This window comes from Oculina patagonica, chromosome 12 (assembly GCF_052425735.1).
Source record: "Oculina patagonica isolate OP01 chromosome 12, crgOcupat, whole genome shotgun sequence".
Taxonomy (NCBI): Eukaryota; Metazoa; Cnidaria; class Anthozoa; order Scleractinia; family Oculinidae; genus Oculina; species Oculina patagonica.
Window position 1 is genome coordinate 3,824,133 of NC_135769.1, and position 12,799 is coordinate 3,836,931.

The 12,799-nt window shown below is 40.8% G+C and overlaps 1 pseudogene across 1 annotated transcript; it reads right to left on the reverse strand.

Annotated features, from left to right (window-relative positions):
- Positions 1–918: 918 nt before the first annotated feature.
- Positions 919–11,062, reverse strand: LOC144631899 (uncharacterized; annotated as a pseudogene). The gene is made up of 3 exons (XR_013566811.1): positions 10,828–11,062; positions 6,734–7,456; positions 919–6,317 (listed from the first exon to the last, which is right to left on the reverse strand). The product of XR_013566811.1 is annotated as an uncharacterized LOC144631899 (transcript).
- Positions 11,063–12,799: the final 1,737 nt, after the last annotated feature.

Genomic DNA, 12,799 nt, shown 5'->3' on the forward strand with positions numbered 1-12,799 from the left:
GATCACTACTGATTCAACGTAAACCAGCAAGATTTACGTCCATGGTTTTTCCAAAGGGTCCCACAGACACTGGTACCCCATCACCCCAACCCCGCGCCCCGTCTTTTCCACAAGGCGGCCAAAAACGGGCAGAACATCAGATGTAATCAATAGGCCAACCAAATTCTACCCTGCGAACGCAGACGTATTTTAAGCTGTCGCCTCTCTCCGCCGATAAATAATTACTTTTCGGTGGGGAGACGCGAACTCAGAAATACGTCTGCGTTCGCAGGCTAATTAAATTCAGAAAGTCACAAAATAGGCGGTGGAAATAACGATGTTGTAGTTCACGACACGTGGCGATTTTTGATGCAAAGAAAACCAGAGCTCGCGCAAGTAGGTAATTCGGTTTTCCAGTGATAGCTACAGCACGACTCACGAGGATATTCAAAGTGAAGTAGGAGAGAAATAAACGCCATGTTGGATAGCTAGACCATGTGCTCCTCCCCAGTCCCCTAGGTTATAACACAACAAGAACGAGACAGAGATTCTTTTCAATTCCCTTAGACTTTCTCAAAGTCCTTCGCGACGCTTTTCGGCTCGCTACGGCAACGCTCGCCTATAGAGGGCGACTTGATGCAATCTACGTCTCGCTTAGAGGTCAAAATTTTGGATTTTGGTCTTACTTAGGTTATTCCGGCCAACAGGAATTTTCGGCAAATTCTAGAAAGTCAGAAATTTGGCGGTCGGAATATTTATGTTGTAGTTCACGACACGTGGTGATTTTTGATGCGGAGAACACCGGAACTCGCGCAAGTAGGTAATTCGGTTTTCCAGTGATAGCTACAGCACGACTCACGAGGATATTCAAAGTGAAGATCGAGTCTCGGAGAAGAAACTAGAAGAACCACTTTAAATACAGCCACGCTGATATGAAAATCGTCTACATCTACACTTTATTAAGTAGGTGAAAAATTTAAGATATCACACCAACGGTAAACTATCAAAATAAAATCTAATACATAGGATATTAAACATGTTAAAATTTAAATAAAACTAATACAACAAAATATTAAAAACTATTAACGACCTTCGATTTAAAACTATTTACAGACGTTGTATGTCTAGAATCAGAAACGAGATGACCCACAAAGAATCGTGGCTAATTATGATACTCATTAGGTCTTGTACTCAAAACGCTACGTTTAATTTTTACTAATCTCTACATAAAATGTCTTAAATCTCTGTATATCTCTACATAAGGTGTACGAAAATAAACAATGAATACACTTAACCTGTGATCGCTTCCACGGGGATACCGCTCTATAAAGATGAAGGGAGTGCTCGTCGGAAAATATAGAAACACCCAGAAAAGGTACGAGAACCTTGTTTTATGGGCGTGGTCCTAATTCATTCTAACTCCTGAGAGATACCAATTCTAAAAAAAGCTATAATAACGACAACGGGGGACAACAATGACAACGAAGAGCTGTCAAAAGGAGAGTCATCCGCGATATTAACCGATTTCTGGATTACAGTTTCAAGTAAATACTTCAGAAATAAAAGTTATTTACTTAACAACTCCGTGACAACTTTAGCGGCGGTCGTTTCAGGTTTTGGCACCCTTAGCGGTACCGATCCACAAATTTTACCTTCAAGGTACAACGACCCCCCTGTTATTTATATAGCGGAGTTAGGCCTGGCTCACACTAGTGACATAAATAACAGGGGGGTCATTTTACCTTCAAGGTACCCCTGTTATTTATATAGCGGAGTTAGGCCTAGCTCACACTAGTGACATAAATAACAGGGGGGTCATTTTACCTTCAAGGTACAACGACCCCCCTGTTTTTTATATAGCGGAGTTAGGCCTGGCTCACACTAGTGACACAAAGAAAAGTTCAGTTCTTTCCATATGTCGTTATGTTATGCTGTTCACACTGGTGACATAAAACGACAATGGGAGGTGCTTTTTGCATTTGCGTGACCTTGCCTTTATGTCGTTATGTCGCTAGTGTGAACTAAGCCTCAAAGGGAAAATACGGAGTTTGCATAGGAGTTAAAAAAGAGCTGCGACTGTACTTATCGACGTCATTTCAAGCAATGGCTAAAGAAGGGGACTTTAGGGTTTGCAGTATTACGGTATTGGCCAAGTTTTTATGCGGTATTTCGGTATAATTTTAATCTTGAGTTCCGGTATTGCGGTATTCTCAAAACCTGCGGGACGCATTTTCTTAGCGATTTGGTTGACGAAAGCCAGTATAAAAGCTTATCCTTCGCGTTTTTCAGATCATGATCGCGTTCCTAGTGGTTTCGGAAAAATTATGAAACGGCGTGACCGTAGTTATTCGATTGAGCGCCCAACCTCGAATAAGCGCCACCCCAACCCCACCCCCGAAAAAAAATTAAAACTAGTGAACAAGAAGAGTGACAATGAGATTGAAATTGACTAAGTACTACTACGAGACTTCCTCGAAGACCGATTTTTCGTAGTATTTCACAGAAACTTCTTTCAACGGACAGTTAAACTCCTGCTTTGGTACATCTTCAGGATTTGTTATTACAGGTATTTATTGTTTTCTTGCAAAATAACTTACTACTTGCTAAAATGTTGAAAATTTAACCAGCCCCCAGCCTCGAATAAGCGCCCACTCTCAAGGTCCAAAAAAATGTAATGCCCCTTAATCGAATAAATACGGTATTTTGTCACATGAGTTATATACGTGATAGTAAATGATTGTTAGTAAGTAGCTTTAATTAATCTACAATTTGACTGTTTTGATAGCAAGTTAGAAGTCGTGTTTTTTTCTTTCATGGTTCTGCCGCTTGTTTTTCCCTCTCTTTTCGTCCTCGATACAACACCACCAGACACAAGGTTGACTATGATCTTATGCGGTATTCCACCACCCCCCCCCACGCCTTAAAGTATCCCCTTCTTGAAAGAATATAGCAAGATTTGTGGTCCAGCTTAGAAAATCGACAATTTTAGCAAAATCGTATGAACACGCATTCAAAAGCTGACGTTACAGAATACAGTTGCGAGAAAAACATTTTCACGCTTCTGAAGTGTCCATGAACGACGTTAACATATTATGCAAGATTCAAAGGCAGGGTCAAACCCCTCCTTTAAATGTAAATGCAGACAGTTTATGTGCTTCCTATTGTGTCCCTATTAGCGGAGTTTCAATGACTGTATTTTCTACTGACCACACAGTCACAAAGAATCCTAACAACTTTAACATTAACGTACTTGCTTTAAACTGAATATAGATATTGGAATTACACAGTCAAAGAATTGTGCAAGTTACTCTACGAACATGACGATCTTTCTTTCGACCAACCGCCGGAAAATGGTCGATACTAGCCAAAAGATTCTGAACAGTTCTTACTTTAACATGATCATGTCCGAGCTTTTTAAGAAAAATGGTAAGTGCACGGTCATAACACTCTTTTTCCTGGTCCAGGTCACCCAGGTCACTGTGGAGAACGCCTAGATTATTTTATGTATCTGCGACATCAACATGGTCAGGTCCGAGCTTTTCCAGAAGAATTGTAAGTGCACTATCGTAACACTCTTTTGCCTGCATCAGGTTACCCAACTTCCTGTGGAGAGCGCCCAGGCTATTGTAAGTCCATGCGACATCAACATGGTCAGGTCCGAGCTTTTCCAGAAGAATTGTAAGTGCACTATCGTAACACTCTTTTGCCTGCATCAGGTTACCCAACTTCCTGTGGAGAGCGCCCAGGCTATTGTAAGTCCATGCGACATCAACATGGTCAGGTCCGAGCTTTTCCAGACGAATTGTAAGTGCACTATCGTAACACTCTTTTGCCTGCACCAGGTTACCCAACTTACTGTGGAGAGCGCCCAGGTTATTGTAAGTCCGTGCGACATCAACATGGTCAGGTCCGAGCTTTTCCAGAAGAATTGTAAGTGCACTATCGTAACACTCTTTTGCCTGCATCAGGTTACCCAACTTACTGTGGAGAGCGCCCAGGTTATTGTAAGTCCGTGCGACATCAACATGGTCAGGTCCGAGCTTTTCCAGACGAATTGTAAGTGCACTATCGTAACACTCTTTTGCTGCATCAGGTTACCCAGCTTACTGTGGAGAGCGCCAAGGTTATTGTAAGTCCATGCGACATCAACATGGTCAGGTCCGAGCTTTTCCAGACAAATTGTAAGTGCACTATCGTAACACTCTTTTGCCTGCACCAGGTTACCCAGCTTACTGTGGAGAGCGCCCAGGTTATTGTAAGTCCGTGCGACATCAACATGGTCAGGTCCGAGCTTTTCCAGACGAATGGTAAGTGCACTATCGTAACACTCTTTTGCCTGCACCAGGTTACCCAGCTTACTGTGGAGAGCGCCCAGGTTATTGTAAGTCCATGCGACATCAACATGGTCAGGTCCGAGCTTTTCCAGACAAATTGTAAGTGCACTATCGTAACACTCTTTTGCCTGCACCAGGTTACCCAGCTTACTGTGGAGAGCGCCAAGGTTATTGTAAGTCCATGCGACATCAACATGGTCAGGTCCGAGCTTTTCCAGACGAATGGTAAGCACACGATCGTAACAATCTTTTGCCTGCACCAGGTTACCCAGCTTACTGTGGAGAGCGCCCAGGTTATCGTAAGTCCATGCGACATCAACATGGTCAGGTCCGAGCTTTTCCAGACGAATTGTAAGTGCACTATCGTAACACTCTTTTGCCTGCACCAGGTTACCCAGCTTACTGTGGATAGCGCCCAGGTTATTGTAAGTCCATGCGACATCAACATGGTCAGGTCCGAGCTTATTGAGACGAATGGATAGCTCACTTTTGAAATGCTTCTTCGCCTGATGAAAATTACCCAAGTCGTAATGGATACTGCCTATGTTATAGTAGGCAAGCGCCATATCTTCGTCATTACATTCGTCACTACACTGTACTAATTCTAATGCTTGGTCAAAGTACTTCATTGCTGCGTCGAATGCGCAATGTCTTCGACACATTGTGCCAAGTTTTTGAAAGTAACGCGGATGATGTTGAATATTTATTACACTTCTTTGCGCATCTGGAGAAATATCTCGTTTACGAAGCAGATTTTCAATTCGTATTATCAAGATCGCTAAATGAGGAACTATGTGCTTGCTGTTTACAAGAGAATCTAGGTCATCACAATCGACTAATGAGTTATCTTCTATGAACTGGCTGAATGATCTAACGGCTGCATCTACGGATTGAAGTTGTTGACTCATCGGACGATCTTCAGTGCGCGATGCCATTAAAATGGCATCGCGCACAACCTGATGCACTCGAATGAAGACGCCACTCTCCTCTTCTTCAAATAACAACAGTGAGCATCTTTGGATCCTCACACTTATCATCTCTTTGTCTCTAATTCGTTCATCTACGTTGAGGATGTAATTGATCAAGATGTCTAGGCTTAACGGTTGCGGCGCACACACAGAGAGGAAGCTGAACGCGTGATCAATAACTTTGTCGGATGACATCACATTTTCTACGGCAAGTGTTATTGCAGCGGTCATAGATTTCTGGTAGCTTGGGTTGGTCTCAGCAAGAATGGTCTCGGTGGTACCTCGCTGGCCTTTTCCCAGTTTTTCTAGATAGTCGTTCCAGCCAAAATCAGAAGTAATTTTGTTCTGTCGAACCTGTCTGACATAGGTGGCTGCGCTGGCTAAGGCAAGCGGTTGGTGGTCCAACGCCTGCGCAACTTGTTTTTCCATCTCGCTGTCAGTGATACCAGAAAGCATCGCTAATAAATTCCTGGCATTACGAGGATCCATACCTGTACTAACTGAGATGTGTTGAATGGAGGAGCTTGTCAAAGGGATAGACGTAGTGTCCTGTGTTGTGATTAGTAACTGGCCCCTTCCAGACTGCGGCAAATGAGCGTGCACACGTGATATGCTAGTGACGTTGTCGATTACCAGTAGCCACGACGTGTAAAGCTCGATTTTTGTGGTAATTAACGTCTTCAGGTTGGTGATCTTCTCGTCTGTTGTCAAATCCTTGGAGCTAACTGTGTTTGAAACTGCATATTCAGGACACTTAAGATGTCGTGCGAAAGAGATGTACGATTCCAGAAGTGTATTCGGGCTTTCAGCATTCAGAGTCATTACAAATGAAGCAGCACACGGAATTTCTTTGACTTGGTCGTAGAACTGCTTAGCTACGAGGCTTGCCAACTGAGATTTTCCACTTCCTGGATTTCCTGAGACGTAGAGGTAACTTAAGCTGTTTTCATTAGCGATTTTCAGCTGTTTGAGCTGTTGTGTAATTTCGGCCACCTCACAATCGCGACCTGCGACGTCGTGTGAAGGTTTAGGAGGCCCAGGGGGGGTACTCTGGCTTGTAAATGACGGGGATGATCGAAGGATTTTTTGAGGTTGAAATTTTCGATTCCGGGATTTTTTTGGGTTGGAAAATTTGGCAAGTATTTTTTTGGGTGACTTGATTTAGATAGAGGATTTTTTTGGGTATTAAAAACGAACTAAAGTGCCTTGGCGCGGCCTTGGCGTTTTTATGGTATGATGAATAAACAAAACAGGCGTTATTGTGTTATGTTATTGCTGCTCCTGGCAATTTAGGGGTAATTTGACAAGGGATTTTTTTGGGGGTTATTTTTGGTCCAGGGATTTTTTTGGGTAATGTCGGAAGACTTAGGGATTTTTTGGGTCCTGGGTTTTGCCTCCATTCGATCATCCCCGTCATTTACAAGACGGAGTACCCCCCCTGGGTTAGGAGGGAAAATACAAAAAGAGGAAATTTCATTGTGTAGCTGATCTTCAAGGACCTGTCGTTGCTCTTCTTTTTCTTGAAGTTTCTCTCCTTTAACTTGAAGCTCCTTTCCTTTTTCTTGAAGTTCCTTTTCTTTTTCTTGAAGTTTCTGTTTCAAATCATCAACCTTTTTCAAGACAGCTCCTAACTCCTCCGTGGGAAAGCTTCTCTGGTTTCTGATATCTTGAATTTTCAAGGTAGAGAGTCCGAGTCCTTGAAATGCGGCATAAACTTTACCAATGGCAATTTGAAAGTCTGGGTCTGAAAGATGGCCTTTTGGCATGTGAGCAAATTCTTCATTACGAAACTTTCTGAGATCATCAACATTGGATTTGACCAGGGGATTAAGACTGTGAATACAATCTGAGAATAGGATGGCGTAAAACAGCATGGTGCAATCCCATTCCGCTCTATCTCCGTTAATCATGGTAGCTAAGAGATGGGCATTTCTTCTCTGGTTCCTGGGAGACTCCCCGTTGTAGAAGTCCATTCCATTCCGTGGTACATCTTTCCACTCTCCTAATGTTGTCTTGAAACGATTGTCCCATTCTTGTTTGAATACTGTTCGTAGACCCTCAGCTAGTATATCAGTGGTGACGTAACAAATCCGGTAGTAGTTCAGTTGCTCCTCAGTGTATTCCATTGCAGCAGCCATATTTAGCTTGGGTCACCTTCTATGTTTGGCTTCAGTCCTTTGTAAAGATGAAACTTTCTTATTAGCCAATTACTATTTGTGTGTGCGTTCAGTTGCTAACTCTAACAAAAGTTTCATGTCCTTTGTTTTTGTACCTGCCTAAGGATTTTCTAAATAAGAAATACAATTTTTATTACAATACGACATTTCGACGTATTTTTAAAACAACTGACACTTTTTGAGTGAGACGTAATGTAACTAACGTTTGTGTGTTTGTTTTCATGATTAAAACTTAGTTTAAGTTCTTTGCGGATTAAAAGCAACTTTCGTGAATGACGCAGTCGAATTTTAAGATTTTCGCACTTTCTAAGTGCTAATGTGGATCCTCTCCTTGATATGCTTGGATGGGACAGGGTCTGAGTTAGCCGAACAAAACAAAAGGCAGTTATCATGTTGAAAACACTAAACAAAATAACGCCCGCATACATGCAAGATCTGTTCTCTGCTCGTTATTTTTTCTACAGTATGCGTAACTCTGAAAACATCCTGCAAGTACGTATACCTAAACCCAAGAACTAAATAGCTTAAACGCAGTGTTGGCTATTCCGGGGCTGTTCTTTCAGGAATGGACTGCCAATTAAACTACGTAAGCCATTAACCCGTGCAAGCTTTAGAAGGGAATCAATGAGTCTTACTCTTCAACGGGCACCCACACGGCAAACACGTAAAATGGTATTAAAGATCTTTTTTTTATTTTTACTGATGTTTTAACTGTGTCTAAATAAAGTTGTGTAAATGTTAATGTTAGCTTAAATACATTCCATTTTCCACGTGAATGTGTGTCCGAATTTTGATAAGTGCACGCGTTAATCCAGGTGTCAGTTGGCGTCTATTTTTTTTGCTGAGGATCCTGAGGGGATCATAGAGCGGGACGTCCACTAAACACCTTATATTTTCCTTTGCCCAATTTTCCCACGCACTCCTGTGTAATCAGAAGCCCCTCCGAACGAGAGAGTCACCGCGTTAAGGTAATGTCTGGTATGCTTGTCAAACAGGATCAAAATGTCGAAGAGTGATATTTATGTACTGAGTTGCCATATTTATGTCCACGTTATATTATATATATCCAAAGTGCAATTTATATGTCCACAACTGCGATATGTATATCAAAATTGCGATTTGGTTAGTTCAAAAATCCGGCAACCTGTTTTCGTTTTATATATAACAGTCAAATAATTTCACATCTCAATACAGTTTCGAGATAAATATTTCGCGGACTTTTTTTGACAATATTTTACTCGGTAAAAATGCAAAAGAAAGCAGAACCACGGCGCTTTTCTGCTTCGATGATCGCGAGCTAGACGACCTCGAGCTCGTCGAGGGAGCTCAAGTAAACGACAAAATATGTAACAGAATACGCCGTAAACATTTTTTAAGTTAATTTTTGCAGTAAAGTACAGCTTTAAATATTTAGTATTTATACAATTAAGTTCTTTCTAAAGTATTCTTTATTAAAAAAAAATGTAAAGGAAAACGCACACGAAACGGGTTTGCATAACTGTCTCGAATTCTCCCAACCCCGGGGGGGGGGGGGGTACTCCATATAATTGCCTATACGGGGAGGCTCCGCCCGAAAGGGGTACCTTTTTTAGGCTTCAGGTATATAAAAGGGTAGGGATTTCACAAGTTTTGGTATATGAAAGGGTATGAAAATCCGTCATTTGGGTTTTTAAAAGGGCCTTGAATTAAAATATTTCGGCTGGCTGGCTGCATTATTTTAATTTATTAAGCGCTACATGAAAATGACAAGAAAACGTCCTGTTTTAAGTATGTGCCATGTCTTTTAGGTATATGAAAGGGGTACCTTTTTTCAGTAAAAGGTATACGAAAGGGGTACAATTTCTGTCAAAATGGTATATAAAAGGGTAAGGGGTAAAAGCTTGGGGCGGAGCCTCCCCGTATAAAGCTTTTTGGAGTGCCCCCCCCGGGCTCCCAACCCCCTTCGTGTTTAGATGAGGCTATGTAAACACGGAAAAGCCCTCTATTGCTTTAACAACTGTTATCAACAGAGGACCTGGTACAAAGTACAATTTTTTTAGCCACCCACCCACCCACGAACAGTAAGCCATCCCAATAAAATGTTTCGTTTCACATCGCCTCGTCTCTTGTGATGGTGGGTCGGTCGGTTGGGCAAAAAAAAAAGAAAGAAAAAAGAATGAATACTTTGAGGGGTCTGGGTTCATTTAAAAGCCAGGGGATGCAAGACCGAAAGATTTTGTTTCAGTCAATCACGCTGAGAATGTTGGAACAATCGTTAATGCCCTTGGCACGAAACAGCCTTTAAAAAACTTAGTATCGATGTTAATTAAAGACAAGGACATCACATCATACCAATTGTTGTAAATAAAACAAGATCGTGTGCTTGTAAATTAAAGTACTTGCCTATTTGACTAGTGAATCTGGAAATTATTTTTTTTTTACATTTCGACAAAAATGGATCGGTCGGGCGATGGGAAACGAAACATTTTATTGGGATGGCCTAGTCAGTTTGAACCTTTGACATTTCGGTATTTCAATCAACTATGAACAAAGATAAAATTGCTGCCTCAGAAAATGTTTAATGAAACATTGGGAGGAAGCAGAGAAGCTTTGGTATTCCTAGCTTGCCAAAGATGGTGATAATTTGCGAATACAGGAAAGATTGTTGGTTGTGATGTATCTTTGTAGTGCTTGCGTGTTTTGTGTGACAACAAAAAAAGTTGAACTTAGGTCAATGGAGTTGAATTTCGTGTTCTAGAATACTCAGTGTTTATTTAATGTTTCACTCTACTTCAAAAAAAGTAACTAGTAGTCTAGTACAAATATTTAAAGCTGTTATTTAGTCTCCCCACTGCCTCCTTATCTTCGTTTGATAGGACTCTTGTACCAGGGGTTTTCGTGAACTCTCTTCTAAACTAAACTTGTGAAATATTGGAGCCGTGAAGCGCGCGGCGAGGGAAGTCTGAGAGACGTCTGAGATCAGTCACAGGGACCAGAGTCCTCCTTTTCGCGATTCACCTTTTAAACGTTTGTTCATTTTATTAAAAAATAGAGGATAAAGAAAACCTCTGAGACCACTGCATGTCTGCAGCAATAACCCTCCAGAGTCACATGCCTTCATTGACAGTCTTAATTCTTTCCCGTGATTTCCGCAACAAGGAATACAAATTAGAAGTGCCGAGATTTCTCACTATTTGTAAGTGTTCAGGGGTACAATGAAATAACAAACTAACACTAATCGATGTAATTTAATTGGATACCGTTTTTAAGCGAACGAACTGTACTTTGAGTTCGATATCAGAAGTATATTCATGCATACGTACGACAATGCAGGATTGCGACTGAGTACATAGAACCGACGTATCAGTAATATATTTTAATTATACCCACTGTTTTAGAGGCAATTCAGTGGAGTACATGCAGCGGGCCAACCAAGGAGAAGAAGTTAAGTCTTGTATGCAATTATCTGGGAAGGAACTCGAAAGCGAAAACGCAAGACCTTTATATCATCGCGTGTTAATCACATGACGTTTGTCTATTTTTGAAAGCATTGTTGTCACAGAGCAAAAGTTCAACCGTAAACTTGAAATCTTTATAACTAGCCGGGGTTAGATTACGTCTGCGACGCAGGATAGCTAAAATGCTGAATATTTTAATTCTAGATTTTTTTTTAATTCTAGGCGTTTGCTCCTATTGTGCCATGTAACCAACATCAAAATAGCAGCCAGTCTTGATGCTGAGTTTCGCGTGACTCAAGTTTGCGTGACTTTTTGAGGTAAAACAGTACATCACGCGTAACACAGAAGAATGCTTTTGGAAAGCCAAAAGATTTTTTCATCATTTTCAGCAAGTAGTAAGTTATTTTGCAAAAAAACAATAAATAATAAAAACGTGAAGATGTACCAAAGCAGAATTTTAACCGTTCATTGAAAAAGTTTTTGAAAAATACTGAGAAAACTTGGTCTTCGGGGAAGTCTCGTAGAAGTACTAAAACATGAGCGATTAGCTTTGCTGGAAAGTGCCCGGCAAAGAGATGTTTTCAAAGGTTTTGTTTACTTTTGCAAAACCCCATTTAGTCGGCGCACTCTTTAATACATTACTACAGCCTTCGACCAAGAAATATAAATATTCTTGCTTCGACTGAATTTCCTCAGTAAAATCTCAAGGTCACTATTTTAATAGTTAATAAATTCCCGACCAAATATGAATTTTACGGAAATTGTTTTGAACACCTCTGTCAGTATTATTTTGTTTTTACTCGCTGGGTGCTGGGTTAGGGTTTGGCTCGACTGAACACCCTTAATGATAACTGACAAAGAGCCAATATTTTTACTAGCAAATTGCCCAAAATCAAAATTTTAACAGACAAATCTTATCCGGATCTAAATAGATACTGAGGCTCCATTGTAGGGAGGGGTGCGGCGGGGGGGGGGGGGTGGTCTGAGGATAACACGAGATTCAGCAGGAACCTCTTTATTGTCAAAATTAAGCTGGCAATCTCTAAATGTGCATTTTATTATAAAGGAGCAGTAATTTTTAACTCATAATCTGTAGCATTTTTAACATTATATTGTATTTAAGAATTTTTATGCCAGTTGTTTATTTTAAATGTTGTTACTTTTCATTTTTTAACTTTCTTATTTTATAGCAGTTGTGAAACTGAAGTGACTAACCTGTATAAATATTTTTAATCATCATCCCGTATCACGTTAACTTTTTTTACCGTAATATCCCGTATACCGATAACCCCTAATAGGGCCACAAGACTCCTCTGTCGGATAACAGTGTACTTGTATGTGGAACATCACACCAGGTTAAATTCGGAATAGGGTACGTGTCCTTTTCAACTTGCATATTTACTTTGGGTATTGATATCATTTCGCTGGACTGAGTTATGTGATCGTGAGGTTGCCTGATACGTATTTGTCCGTTGTGGATAAAATTAAATATGTATTGTTGGAAACATAATCCCGAGTTGAAAAAGGTTGATTTTCTCAAGAAATACCTCATGAAAAATGTCTCTGAAAGAGTTTCAGAGCTTCAAGATTTCAAACGTTCCTGGAGGGCATGTCCCCAGAATCCCTAGCAAGATCTGGTTACGGCCCTGGAATAAGTGTAGAATCAAAGCCAACACAACGTTTCCGGGAATAACTTCCTCTTTTTCTTGGAATTCCATTGACATCAAGGACAAAACTGGTTTTTAAGACGGAAGTAGCCGGTTAAACTTGTTTTTGCCCGACGCCTTTCGTTTTCATTTCAACCCGTGAGTGCGGAACAAGACAGTATTAATTAGAATAATAATTTGCCGCATTGCCTCGCGTTACGGCTCATTGGGCTTACGCTTACGCTCAATTTAAAGGGG